This window comes from Siniperca chuatsi, linkage group LG17 (genome assembly GCF_020085105.1).
Source record: "Siniperca chuatsi isolate FFG_IHB_CAS linkage group LG17, ASM2008510v1, whole genome shotgun sequence".
Lineage (NCBI taxonomy): Eukaryota > Metazoa > Chordata > Actinopteri > Centrarchiformes > Sinipercidae > Siniperca > Siniperca chuatsi.
Genome location: NC_058058.1, coordinates 19,263,907 through 19,277,321, shown reverse-complemented (window position 1 = coordinate 19,277,321; position 13,415 = coordinate 19,263,907). Strand labels below are relative to the sequence as shown.

At 40.3% G+C, this 13,415-nt stretch overlaps 1 long non-coding RNA gene across 1 annotated transcript; it reads right to left on the bottom strand.

Moving 5' to 3' along the window:
* Positions 1-3,734: 3,734 nt before the first annotated feature.
* Positions 3,735-12,668, bottom strand: LOC122864843. Its single transcript, XR_006375313.1, has 3 exons — positions 12,531-12,668; positions 8,862-9,074; positions 3,735-6,001 (listed from the first exon to the last, which is right to left on the bottom strand). It is a non-coding gene; the product is annotated as an uncharacterized LOC122864843 (long non-coding RNA).
* Positions 12,669-13,415: the final 747 nt, after the last annotated feature.

Genomic DNA, 13,415 nt, shown 5'->3' with positions numbered 1-13,415 from the left:
AGATAGATATGATTATGCTAATTAATTACTAATACATCAAAATGTGTTCAAATCAAATCAATTAGCTTTCTCTATGTTTGTAAGGGTGTGGGTTAGAATTAATGGAGTAAACATTTTAAAGGCCTGGACATAAAATAGATTCCATAACCGCTTTAAATTGATTGAAACGTTTAACTAAACTCATGTAATAACCTTTTCTTCTTTAATTTATATTTAATGGCTCAAAAACAAACAAATATAACTAAAAGAATACCAACATACCATTAAATGCCATCATTAATTAATGTAAAAAAATGTACACATGTCCAGGTAGCTCGGCAACCATGCAGTCACAACTTGATACAGTATGGGAAAATACAGTTAAGTGTAAAAGTCTTGATATAATTTTTGACTTGGGAAGTTAATTTCTTTAGCAGTTTGGCTTTCACTTGTTCCCAGGGACACAGAGACAAGTTTTTCATGGCCCATTTGCCTGATCTAATTTGGTGGAAGAGAACACTCTATGTCTAAATTTGTTACTACGGCCACCAAGGTTGGCACCAAAGGATGGATCACTGAGCAGCACCCCTGCCTCCCATATCAATTTCAGACCGAACCCTAAAAATACACCCAATTATACAGAGGAGAAGAAAGGGGCTATTGTCAGTTTCTATATGTTCTGACCCCAAGGTGTCAGCTGGATGAGATTGCGTCAAATATAGAATGTCCTGGAGAGGTGAAACATGTGGGTAAACACTTGATCAAATGTCACTGGCCATACCGTAAGCCTAACATATTGCGTAATTCACATAAGAATCCACCACGTGAGTCATGTCGTCTGAGCTTAAACAAGCAGTCAGTTATCCTTTAGCCTTTTTATTTCCAGTCCACTACTATTAAATCAACTAGGAGCCTTGGGATTCATTCAGGAGCTCTCTCACTTCCTGCTTGCCATGAGACTGTGCAAGCTGTGCACTTCAAAAAATAAAGACCAATTATGTCAGCACCTCCAAGCACCAATGGATGCCCCATCCTCTCATCTGTCAATTGACAGCCTTTCAGGGCTGTCAAATCCACCCGCTAATCAGCTAATAACACCAACAATTGGTAATTAGGCATCCCCAGAGTAAGCAATTAATTATGGGTACACAACGTGCCTTCCCCCCGCTAATAGTTTGGTAAAAAGACAGCCAGCTTGATGTTATGTTTAATAGTCATAAACTTTTATTGCCTCTCAAACATGAAGAGTCAATTATGTAGGCGAGTGAAGATGCCTGCTACAGGCCCTGCTGGGGAGAGAGGTTGATTAAGGGTGTTAAAGGCCCTGCAGCTTTAAAGGGATGGATGGAGAGTAAATAAACAGAGAGATAATTAAGGATTGGCAGAAAACAACAAGCTTTATTTTCTCTCTCTCTCTCTCTCAGTTTTTCCATCTCTCTCTTTTTCTCTTGATTTCAGCCTTTCTCTTTTGCTCTCCCTCTGATTGTTTATTTGTTATCTGGCCTTTTCTGTAGAGAGAGTCTATGTTATTTTCTTGATTGTACTATTTTTTGTTTCTTCCCAATGATTGAGAGCTGAAAATGGTGGTGAGCTGGTGTCACAAAGCACTCAGATAAATTATGAGTATTATTAGTCGAGACAGCAACTGGACCTGGTATATCATGAATAGTGACAAACCAGATAAAAACAGGACAAAAAGGCATGTCATAATATTATGAGGGGATACTAGTTAGACTCAATTGATATTGAGGAACTGCTACAACAAACTGCTCAACACACCTCTGTTTGAACTCCTTTTCACTTTTTGATCAGGGAGATCCGCGCAAATGTGTTACCGTGGTTACCAATGATCCTGCATAACTGTAGGCTATACATCAATTATACTGTTTGGGAGAATGCTTTCTTCAACATCAGCAGATGGATTAAATAGTAGTTTAGCTTTTGGATTCATGCTAAAATCACATATTTACTGTCATAAAATATTGTGGTTGGTCTGTTTTGCTTTCACTTCACAAACTAACTGCACCCGAGTTGGCTTAGAAGTGGACCAAGACCCAGCTTTTAAGGGTGTTTTCAAACCTGCATTGTTTAGTCTGGTTGAATCGTATTCGCTTTCACCGCCGGTACGATTAATTTGGGCAGATCTGAACACGGCAATCGTGCTCGGGAGCCGACCAAAACAACCACACCAAGACATCTTAGAGGATTTCCAGCTGTTTGTTTGTGGTGAGAAAGTATGTACTCGGTAAGTTTGAGCTAAAACCTGTGAATGTGTAGACAAATCAGTAAATATGTATATAGACATTAATGGCTGAAAAGTATTTTGCTCCAGAGCTGGAAATACAGACAATTCATCAATTACAACTCAGGCGGGCCTCTGGCGGGTCTTTTTACATATGACTTCTGCTACACTTCTGCCATGGCAGAGATCTGCAAATGCGTGTGGAAATGTGTCTGTGTGCCTCATTAGCCCCACATTGCTTCCTGTACACTTCATACTTCTATTACTGCTGTGCAATTTCCACCTTCTCATAATACTTATACCGTCTCACATACTTATCATCAACCAGTAAATCCACTTTGTACTACTTTGTTTTAATTTTATACTTATATCCACTTTGTACTTTATTTATCTTACCTGTATTATAGTGTATTATATTCTGATTTGCTTAGAACCTCTGTTCCTGTGTGCACTGACGTGATAGTGAGCTGCTGTAACAAAAGAGTTTCGACTCGGGGATCAATAAAGTATTTCTGATTCCGATTCTTGTACATGTTCACAAATCTCAATACGCATTTAGAGATTCTTCTACACATTTACAAATCTGATTACACACACGGATTAAGATAGCTACACAACTCTCCACTCATATTTGTAAATAGTTCTGCTACAATAATGGCATTATACTTGCAGCTAGCCGGAGAATGAATCAAGGTGTGACCTGAACTAGCAACAAAGTACGTTACCTACTGTACTTGATATTAGGGCAGAAAGGACCTTATTCACGACCTTCTTCCTGTGTTTACGTTTTTCGCTCCTGACCTAGACACAGCTAACCAATGAGAGGAGGGAACGTTTTCACATGGCTTTTAGTGATGTATTTTGATTTGCTTGAATTGTTTTCGGTGTGAAATGAAACCGAGGGGGAAATGCAACATGTTTACCAACTCTTCCACTGATTTGGACCAGAACAAACTATAGGCTTGAAATTGCCTTAAGAAGACCTGTGTCTCGGGTGTGGTGGTTTAGTCCGCACCACAGTTGGACAGACAGCTTTCACACCAGCCCAAACAAATTGTCCTAATGGGCAAACGCACCAAACCACTTTATTTGAACTGAACGAAACAGGTTAGGTCTAAAAGCACCCATACACCCAAATTTAGTCATTTTGCTAGGTATATTTCACTTCTAATTAACAAGTGAAAATGACTGATGTAAACTATGTCCTATGGTTGTACAATGTGAGTGTCAGCTATCCCAGACATGACTTTTCAAAGTGCATCAGTGATGTTTGTTTGTCTTTTAGCCTCCCATGATATTACACTAGAAAAGGTCTTTGCTTCTGGGTAAGTCAAAGACTAATTTATCTAAGCTAATAAGCTCAATTCCTGGTTCTTATGTGGTCCCACTAACCGTCTTGTGAACAATTTTTCTTGGTGTCCCTGTTTCTTCAAATGCCAACTATGAAAACATTTCAACAATCTTTTTAAAAGAACTTTCATCTTGCCTCTTAAAACAAGAATAAGAACTGAACTTTATTGTCCCAACAGGGCAAGAAATGTGTTTTTGTCACATCAAAACACAGCAAAAACAATAAACACAACACAATAAAAATGAGCAACAAAGTTTAGTGCTGTTTGTTCTAGAGCCCACTGATATGGGATTTTTGAGACAGATACCAATTTTTGAGGGGAAACACTCACTTATTAACAATATGGCAGCCGATATATTGCATTTTTGAGCTGGAAGGAAAATAGACCTGTTTCTATGTGGATTGTGCACCGATTGTGCCTATATAAAGGTGCTTTCTTAAACAAATAACTTTATTAAAGAATATTTAAATTTAATATTCTTTAACATGTTAATATCATATACACTGTCAACCAATTCTAGAAATGAACACTGAGAAAATAAAGACTACGTCTGCTGCAAGGTGCTGAGAGTGCTGTACCAATAGCGACGGCCAATATTTCCCAGCATGCACTTCTGAGTGCTGAAAACAGTTTATTAAGTTAGTTGCCTTATGTTCCAAAATGCAAATGTTACTTTTTGTTAGTGTTTGTAATCTATCTGTTCAGAACATGGTGGGTTATGATGGCAGTTTTAATTTTTGTGCTGGTTTGTTGTTTTAACCATTAGTGAGTGAAGTACATTTCATGAGACCAGCTATATTTTTACTGTTGAAGCTAGTTCTTGTGAGCTGTTATTATGCTGTTATTGTTATACTGCTTACCACTGGGATGACTTCACTGTGCTTGATGAACGTTGTAATGATACCAATAAATTAACACAGACCTTCCGTTCTGCCTAATATACTGAAAGAAAGCAGTTTTATTTGGCTCATATTGGATAACGTTCACGCTGATACTGATATATCTGTGGAAGGCAAATATCGGCTGACCAGCTCAAGTCTACCTTTTATAACGGGGGGGGGAAAAATGGGAGAAACCTCAGCAAAAGCAGCACAGAGGCGGGATCCCCCTCCCAGGATGGACAGACATGCAATAGATGCTGCGTGTATAGAATCGATTCACAACAGAAAGTCATACATGACAATATACAATTATCATAACAAAATGTAGATGAAGTAAAGTAGTGAAGAGGATGGATCCAGGAGGACAATTGAGCAACTTCAGGTGTCGCCCACTAAGTGGGATCTGAGCCACACCGCCTCCTCTCCACCACAGAGACCTGGAAAGAGGAAAGGCCACACAAACACAAAAGAGGACAACAGCATTCACACAGAGGTAGAGAGAGAGCCATGACAACATCCAAACTAGGGAGAGAGGGAGAGAAGGGGAGAGGCTGAATCTCTTGGTGTACGAAGATCCAGATCAACGACTGGATGAGGCGCCGACAGCCAGGAGGGAGAGAGTTCCCAGGACGGCCGATGGTCCAGCACAGAGACGCCTGAGTGCAAGCAAGAAGGAGGAGAGGCTAGGGAGAGGGAGAGCATGCACAGTTTGGCAGCTATTAGGGCATAGAAACAAAAAGCAGAGGTGTTGTTTATTGTTGTCTAGAAGGCATTAACTCAAATTTAAAAATGTAGTGTCACTAACAAAATACAAAGCTTTTCTGTATATAGCAATATTGTACAGGGCATATTTTAGTTCAGTTACTATGATGAGCAAATAATGAAATATCACTGATTGTAATTGAAAATACTGGATCTGATTTACTAATTTTTAAGTAATTAGATAAGTAATTTTCAGAATTTAGATATTTGACACTTACAGAAAGTATGTTTCCATTATTACAGAATCAACTGGCAGTTTAATTGCAACCTTTGGCCATCACCATAGAACATAGCAACTATGTCAATGCAAGCTGAGCTGGCTTTCTGCAAAGTTGACATCACCAAAAGGATCCATGTTAGACATTTTGCTAATATTTCAGTAAGTATTCATCATTAAACCTGCAAATGACTGCTTTCATGTGCATAGTTGAGGGCAGAGGTGTTTTACAGTTGGATTTGTTTGCAGTACAACAAACACAGACGGAAAGATACAGACACACACCTGACCTGTCAGTGTTAAGGGTCAACATTCCCTGTTGCCGCTTGCTCTCGGCCCTGAAGCAGATGAAAGCATTGGAAAAGGGGACGTGTGGAGTGTTGCTGCACTCCTCAGCACCATTAGTGGTACGTGGCTGTGCTGTGGCTCTCCCCTGCTCGCAGTGAATTATCCACCTCCTCCATCACCCCCTGTCTCAGCAGCCTAATGTGGTCTGGGCTTGTTGTGGCATGCAGCACAATGGCCTGCCTGGTCAGTCGTTAATACTGACCCATTTCCAGGCAGCTCTCTGGAATTAAGAGATGGAAAAGCATGTGGAGAATTCTTTTCAAAGTGATTTTGCATTTGTTTTGAAGCTGCAACATAATCAGTTAAATTTCTATGTGTACATTTGGAATAGAAGATTACTTGAAAGAGTTCTGCTTTAAAGTCAAAAGTACAGGTGTATGCACATGCAAAAGCATGTGTTTCTGCTTTTGTCTATGTTTTGTTTGTATTTTCTTTCCAGTGTACTTACTTTCAAAACATTTTTCCCCCTGGCAGTCTGCAGGCTGTAGAAACTCTTCTAGAGATTAGTCCTGTGAGTTTCATAATGCTTTTGTTGCCTTTAGCCTTTTTTTTCCCTTGCAGAAGGTGTTATTTGAGCTTTTCTTACTTTTGTTGCAGGGTATTACTTTCGGTATTGCATCAAAGTTCATCTAATTTGTTGTCCCAATTTCCCTTGCAGCTGTCGGTCAATCATTGGGGAAATGTTTCAGAAGAGCTCTAAACATGAGAGAGGAAATGAGCCGAGACGGATGCGCCCAAAAACACACCGTGGGAGATGGAAGCAAACGAGACAAAGGCAGAAATCAGGTTGGAAGGATGAGAGAGAGCAGAAAGTGAGACAGAGAGAAAGAGAGGAGAAGGCAGGTGAGCTATGAGCATGCTGACCTTCCCCCTCGCTGTCAGAATAAAATAAAACCCAGCAGCCCCTGCCCCTCTAGCTGGATCAGACTGCCAGTCCATCAACTGTCCCATTAACATGTCAGAACAAACAAACTAAACAAAAAACACAAAGCACCAGTGAGCAAGAGGACGGATGGATGGATGCCTTAGCTTGGAGGAGGACTGGCTGCATGGCTGTGTAGTGAGAGATGTACTGCTGAGCATTGTGGATCTGTCATCAGTCATTTCTCTCTGTCTCGCTTTCTTTTTCTCTTTCTGTCTGCAAACAGTGGCACAGCCATGCACCAGCACCCACAAGCTAAACACAGAGAGGTTAGGGATTGTATCTATCCACATGCATGGAACACTATTCAAGATTTATGAAGAAGTGTCTCCTGAAATATTATTGGAATCTTGCGTATTTTAGTCAGCGCAATATTGAAGTGGGTCACATTTTGAGATCTTATAAGCAGCCCTAAATTATGCTCCAACACTCATAACCGTCTCATCTGCAGTTCACAAGGTGCAGAAGAAGATGCAGGCTCGATGAGTGAGCCTCTGCAAGCCAGGATGCAGATTGTCTATTTGTTTATGTGTTTGGACTTTTAATCTTGTCAAGTGGGTTATAGAGCACAGCTGTCGGTATACAAAACCAGTGGGGTGGCTGATCTAATACATTGAGCTCTTTTTACCTCCCTGCATGCCCCCCACTCTTTTTCCTCTGTCTGCATGTCTCTATAGCACAGATGGATCTACAGTGGCTCCTGGTGGAGCTCTGAGGTACTGTGCAGAAGGATCAGGGATGCAGTGGATGTGTGAAATCCTTGACCTAGTTCTTCTTCTTGTCTACGTTGCATGTCTCTTGTTAATCAAATGAATGTTTGGAAAACTGGTAGACCTTTCTCAAAATAAATAGCAGATGGAGGAGACTCCTCAGTTTGACATATTAACCCATCCCATCCATTGATTCTGAGTAAGTGAATATAGCAGCAGGCTGATCACTGATCACAACTGCTTTCATGGATTCTGGCAGCTGGGTGAGGGTTACGTCATATGAGAAAAACTCTAATGTACCACTATTAGAAGGATTATTTCGATTATTTTTGCAGTCCTGGTGAGATACTTTTACTCACACACAGTATTGATTAAGTCAGTATATGGGGAAAATTCCTGCACAGAACATTAGATCCTTTAAAACAGTAAGTAAAGCTTTTGGTACATTCTAGGGAGAGAGAGCAGACAGCAAGTCATCGTGTTTCTCCTTTTCCCTCTATCTCTGATGGACAGAGGTGGTCTGGGGAATTTTGCACTGCCTGGTGGAAGGTACACATCACACAGTCTGAGAATTATTTAACTGGGCAAACACAAGGTCTTTGTTTATGCTCTTGGTATTTGACCCTGTGGTTGTACTCAGATTTACCTTAGCCTTGCTTGTCTTATCTTACCTCTGTTTTTCTGCTGGCATTCCATATAAATTTGTCCTCATGTGAAATAGCTTAAATCTTCAATGTGAGCTGCTTTACCTCCTATTTTTAAATGCATATCTCTTCCTCTGGAATCAGACTGTGTATTTAAAGTAAGGACTTGGAAACTTTCCGGCTCAAAGCATCCCGTTGCTTATGTTAAAGGAGTAGTTCGACATTTTGGGTAATAGGCTTATTTGCTCTTGTGCCGAGAGGTAGGACTGTAAGGTAAATATGAAGCTACCGCCCACAGCTGGTTAGGTAAGCTTAGCATTAAGACTGGAAACAGAGAGAAACAGAGTATTTCGTGGCCGGGTGCAGTAACTCTCTGGATTCTTGTTGTCTCCAGGAAGTTACTGTGCCCAGCCAAAAGGGCACATGACCACTCTTTAAACCACACGTGTCATTTTTACACCTCTGTTTTTGTATGGATAAAACAAACAAGATATAACAAGTTAATTAGTGAGCTTTAGAGGTGCTGGTAGGTGGATTGGCTGCAGGCTGTGGCTACATATTTAGCATACAGATGTGAGAGTGGAGTCTTTTCCTCTAACTCCTGACAAGAAAGTAAATAAGCATATTTCTCAAAATGTCAAACTATTCCCTTAACGAATCATATGTTGTATGCGCAGTGATATAACTATTCTACAGGGTAAACCCATCCCTCAGAGCATCTTTCTGACCCCAAGAACAACCATAACCCGATTCTTTATGTCACAGAAAACAAACAGTATACATTAATAAATAAAAACTTGAAACCTAATTTCAGCATGCTGAAGATAAAACACCCTCCTGATATGGCATTGGGAGGGGTCAAGTCAGCGGCACACATGGCAGGGAGGTTGATGAAGGGCCTGCAGCACTCTGACAACTTATTTTCGGTGGGTTTATCCGTCAACCATGTTGATTCCATTAGCTGGGACCTGACAGCGAGTGGCTGTGCTCCAACCTCTATCAGTCTCACATCAGAAGCTAGTGAGAGAAAGAGAGACGCAGAAATAGGTAGAAAGAGATGGAGAGAGGTAAATAAAACCTCTGTATGGTCTTTTTACTGACTCCTCCTCTTTAAAACACTCCTCCCCAAGCAATAACAGTATCAAACAGCATGATGTGGCATGACATGGGAAGCAACAACATACATAATGTCATTTGATTAAAAGTAGCCTAATAATCTTGGAGCAGAATTTCACTCATGAATAAGATGACAATGACAGTGAGAATAAAGTTGACAAGGATGATGACAAGGACCATTATGGCAGCATTAGAGACCAGCAGCATTATTCCGGCCCTGCTTGAAGTGGGTCAAAACCCTAATGCCTTCATTGTAAATGTGACAAAGTGTAAAGCAGCTGCCGCTACTGCCTTGTTATACCCTTTTCCCACGCACAGCCACATAAATCTCTTCCTCATTTACTGCTCACACGATTGAAATTCAATTCCCCGGAAACTTGTTTTAAAAAGACACTTCAGGTCCAGCAAGTTATCGGCTTAGGCAATACCCATCCCCATTTAGGCTGAGCTGAATTAGATCTGGGGAAAAGGGAATGGGGTCGGAATGCCATATTTCATCTTTAAACCAAAGCTCATATTTTTGTCTGAGCTTCCTCACTGCCCTGCTGTCTTCATGAAGGCATGCGACGCTCAAATTTACTCCAAGTCTGAAATTACCTTTCTTCTGTGTCGCCTCCTTTTCCTGCTCTCAGTCCATCAGCCTCGACTTGTTATTACAATTTCCCCTCAAAATGTGCCAGGGATGGATCTATCCAGTGTAATGATGATGGAAGTCACACTAAACAGTTTGCCGGTGTCTGTCACGGGCAGAGGGGCAGATTTAACTACAAATAAGGGGCAAAATGACTGAAAAGAATGAAGCATTACGTAATTTGGGGGTAATGAATTTGAGCATGATTAAATGTCCTTCATTCTGTTGAGCTCACACCCAAACAATCCAAGCTGGCAAGACCTGGCTCAAAGTCAGGGTTTGACAGAACAATTTGTATGATGCCTGAGAACTCATTAGCTTGGGAAAGCTAATTAAAGCTTTCTGAACGGTTCCTTGACCTGTGAAATCTGCAGGCCAGGCAACCGTGAGAGAAGACAGAACAAAGTTGAAATCTTGATTAAAACTCAATAGGAACTCACTACTGGAATTGATTGTTTAAGCTCATTCCAAGCCATGTGGGTTAGACGTTGAAAGACATAAGTGAGTTTGAGCAGCAGCTATTGAGAGAGGCATGGCCGAAGAACACGTTATACTTGTGAGCTCTGCCTAATCGATTATTGAAAATGTATGTACCAGAAAAGAGCATATCACAGGCTATTAGCATGGAAATAATTTCTGTTTGATTTAAAATTTCTGCTGATGTAACCATTTTATTGTATTTCGTAGTTGTTTTGGGGCACTAACAACAAACTTTTTTTTTAACTGACAGTTTTTTAATTGTGAGCCTCTACCAAGCGATCGATATGTCGATATGCAGTCAAAGTACACTTTCAACAGTCTGCATTACTTTTTCTCCATGAAAATTAAATATAAGAATGATCTTGTTACACATATATTTCTATGTACAAGAGCAATGTGTAAATCTTGAGAAATAAAACATTATAAATATAAACATGAAACATTTTTCAAAAACAAACAAATGACCTTAATAGTCATGGTTTTCTACAAACCATCACTTTCACTACACACTTCAATCCAGATAAATCTTTGTGCAGGAGATGCACTGCACACAGTGATCAGAGTGAAATCATTATTTTAATCATTATCGCCAATATTATCAGTATCATCCTATATTTACCTGATTAGTGACTGTATTTTCAATAATGTATAATAATTTCAACAAATATGCAATAAAATAATACTTGATTTATCATACTATCAACATTTTAAAATAAGAACACTTGGTTTTGTGAAAAAATGTCAGCAATACTACTTGAATTTACATTTCTACCAATTAATCGAACATGTTTTTGAAAAAGACTTACAAAGTTGTCTGACTTTTGGGGGGTATTAACTTACCTCATTAGTCAGCCCTCTAAAAGTAAACTAAATCAAAAATGAGTTATGAAAACTTCACCACACACAGGACACAGGCTAAGAGTGTTTTTTCTGACGCAAACTTCTGGTTCTGAAAACTGCAGCACACAAGCATTTTTTGGCCTAACATACTTAAAACTGAGTGCTAGAGATGACTCAAGTCAGCTTGAGTCAAGTACAACAAATTCTTAAAAAAGATATCCCGGCTCAAAATATGCTTTACAAAACGGCTGACGAGTCCAAAGGCAGCTTGAGGTGTGTGATCTGTAAAGTGCATCTCTTAGGTGCATTGTTGCACTCCACCGATGGCATCCCTGTGACTGAATATATTTCAAAAGTCACTGGACGGGTCAGTCACTTTTCAAGCTGATGTGTCACTTTATAGAGTTCACTCCAAGGTAAATCCTTCCAGAGTGAGAGACAGAGTATGTTTTATTCAGAGACCCCCTGCTCTGACATTTTAGAAACAGTAGGAAGTGTGGATGTATGAAGCAGCATAAATGCAATGATAGACCTTCCCAGGATGTACTTTCAATTTCTGCATGACAATTCGGCTTGAGACACGAGACCAGAGCGGCAGGAGTAACTGGGAAAGGGGAGTGCCGGCAAAAATCTCCTTGACTTTGGCTAAATAGGGGTGGAAAGGATGGACAAAGGAAGTGAAGAATGAGAAAGTTAAAAAGGATTTTTTTTTCCCAAAGGGTGAATCCCACAGGAGTTCCTCCTGTCTGACCTCGACAAAATGAAAGTAAATGGGCTAAACCCATCTCGGTGCCTGTAGGAAATTCAAGACGGAGACAGAGAGCAGAAGGGGGAAAAGAAGGTTAGTGCCCTCTGTGGAATTAGAGGCAGTGTTTCCCTGACTGAGGGCTTTGGAAGACATTCACACAGGGGATTGTCTGGCAAAAAAACAGGATCACAATCTGAGATACTGTGATGCATAAAAGATTTCATCGGCTGCTGTATGGTATCATTTCAATTTACACAAGTTGTCTCAATTACAGAACTTTTGTTGCAGGCCAAGTAAGAGTTAAGGAAGCAAGTTGCTGTTAAAACACTCCTACCAGGTATGTTTTATATTTAGGACTGAATACACAATGCTTTGGTCCAGAAGAATGAATAACTAAACTCTGGAGTAAACTGCAGGAACACAGTTTGTCTGTTAAAGTTGCGGACTGTGAAATCCATTGAATGAAGGATGGAAACAAACCAAGAAAATTTCATAGCCTGGAGAGTCAGGGGACTGTAGTGAATACGTTACTCAGCCTTCTTTATTCGATTTTCACATCTTTTTAATCTTTTCTTATATTTATACTGTTTATATTCTGTCTCTCGCTCTCTATCACACACACACACGCACACACACACACACACACACACATACTCACTGTGTGACGAGTTCGACATGATCTTTCATTCAGGCCGGCAGCTGAGCTTAATGTGGTCCTGGGCTCCTGAGTTCCCTTCAAATGAGTTTTTCTATTATGCTTCTCCTCTCCATCCACTGCAGGGCTACTCCCTCACAGCCATGTGGTCGTGTGTGAATACTAAGCTGCCAAGAGTGCGTATCAGCATCAGCATGTGTGTGTGTGTGTGTGTGTGTGTGTGAGAGAGAGAGAGAGAGAGAAAGAGAAGGGGTTTTGCTACAGGCTTGCATGCTACTGTAAAACAAATAATTTGATAGGTTCTTTTGTTCCCTGGGACTATACAGCTTTTACCATGCTTGTTACTACTTATTCTATCTAACAACCATGCATAAGGTCTGGACCGCCCCCTGAAAAAGAAAGATGAATCCCATAGCACAGAACTTTGGCACAAATCACACTCATTGATCATCTTCCTTCTTTCCTCCTTTCTGCAATTGTGTTTTCTGATCCCTGTCCTGTTGCTCTGCTCATTAGCATCTCTGCCCTGCTCAGCAGCCTGGCATTGATCATTGGTCTCCATTTACAAATACAGAGACTCAAAGGCATTATCATATGCACATCAACTCATATCGCAGGCTCACAAGCATGCACATAGATTCCTTCATGCATTCCATACTACCTATGTTCTCTGCTTGTGTTGGGGAATGCTAATGAACCCAGTTCTCTGTTCCTCTTCTTCTATTAGCATGATATCCCATTGTCTCAGGATCAATAACAGGACAATTGAATGAATGACTAATGATAAAGAAACACTTATTGGAGCACACATTTTTGAGGGGCTAGGGATGCTCAAAAACTTACTAAACTTGGTACACACATCAGAAGTGGTGAAATTTTTTGGGTCTT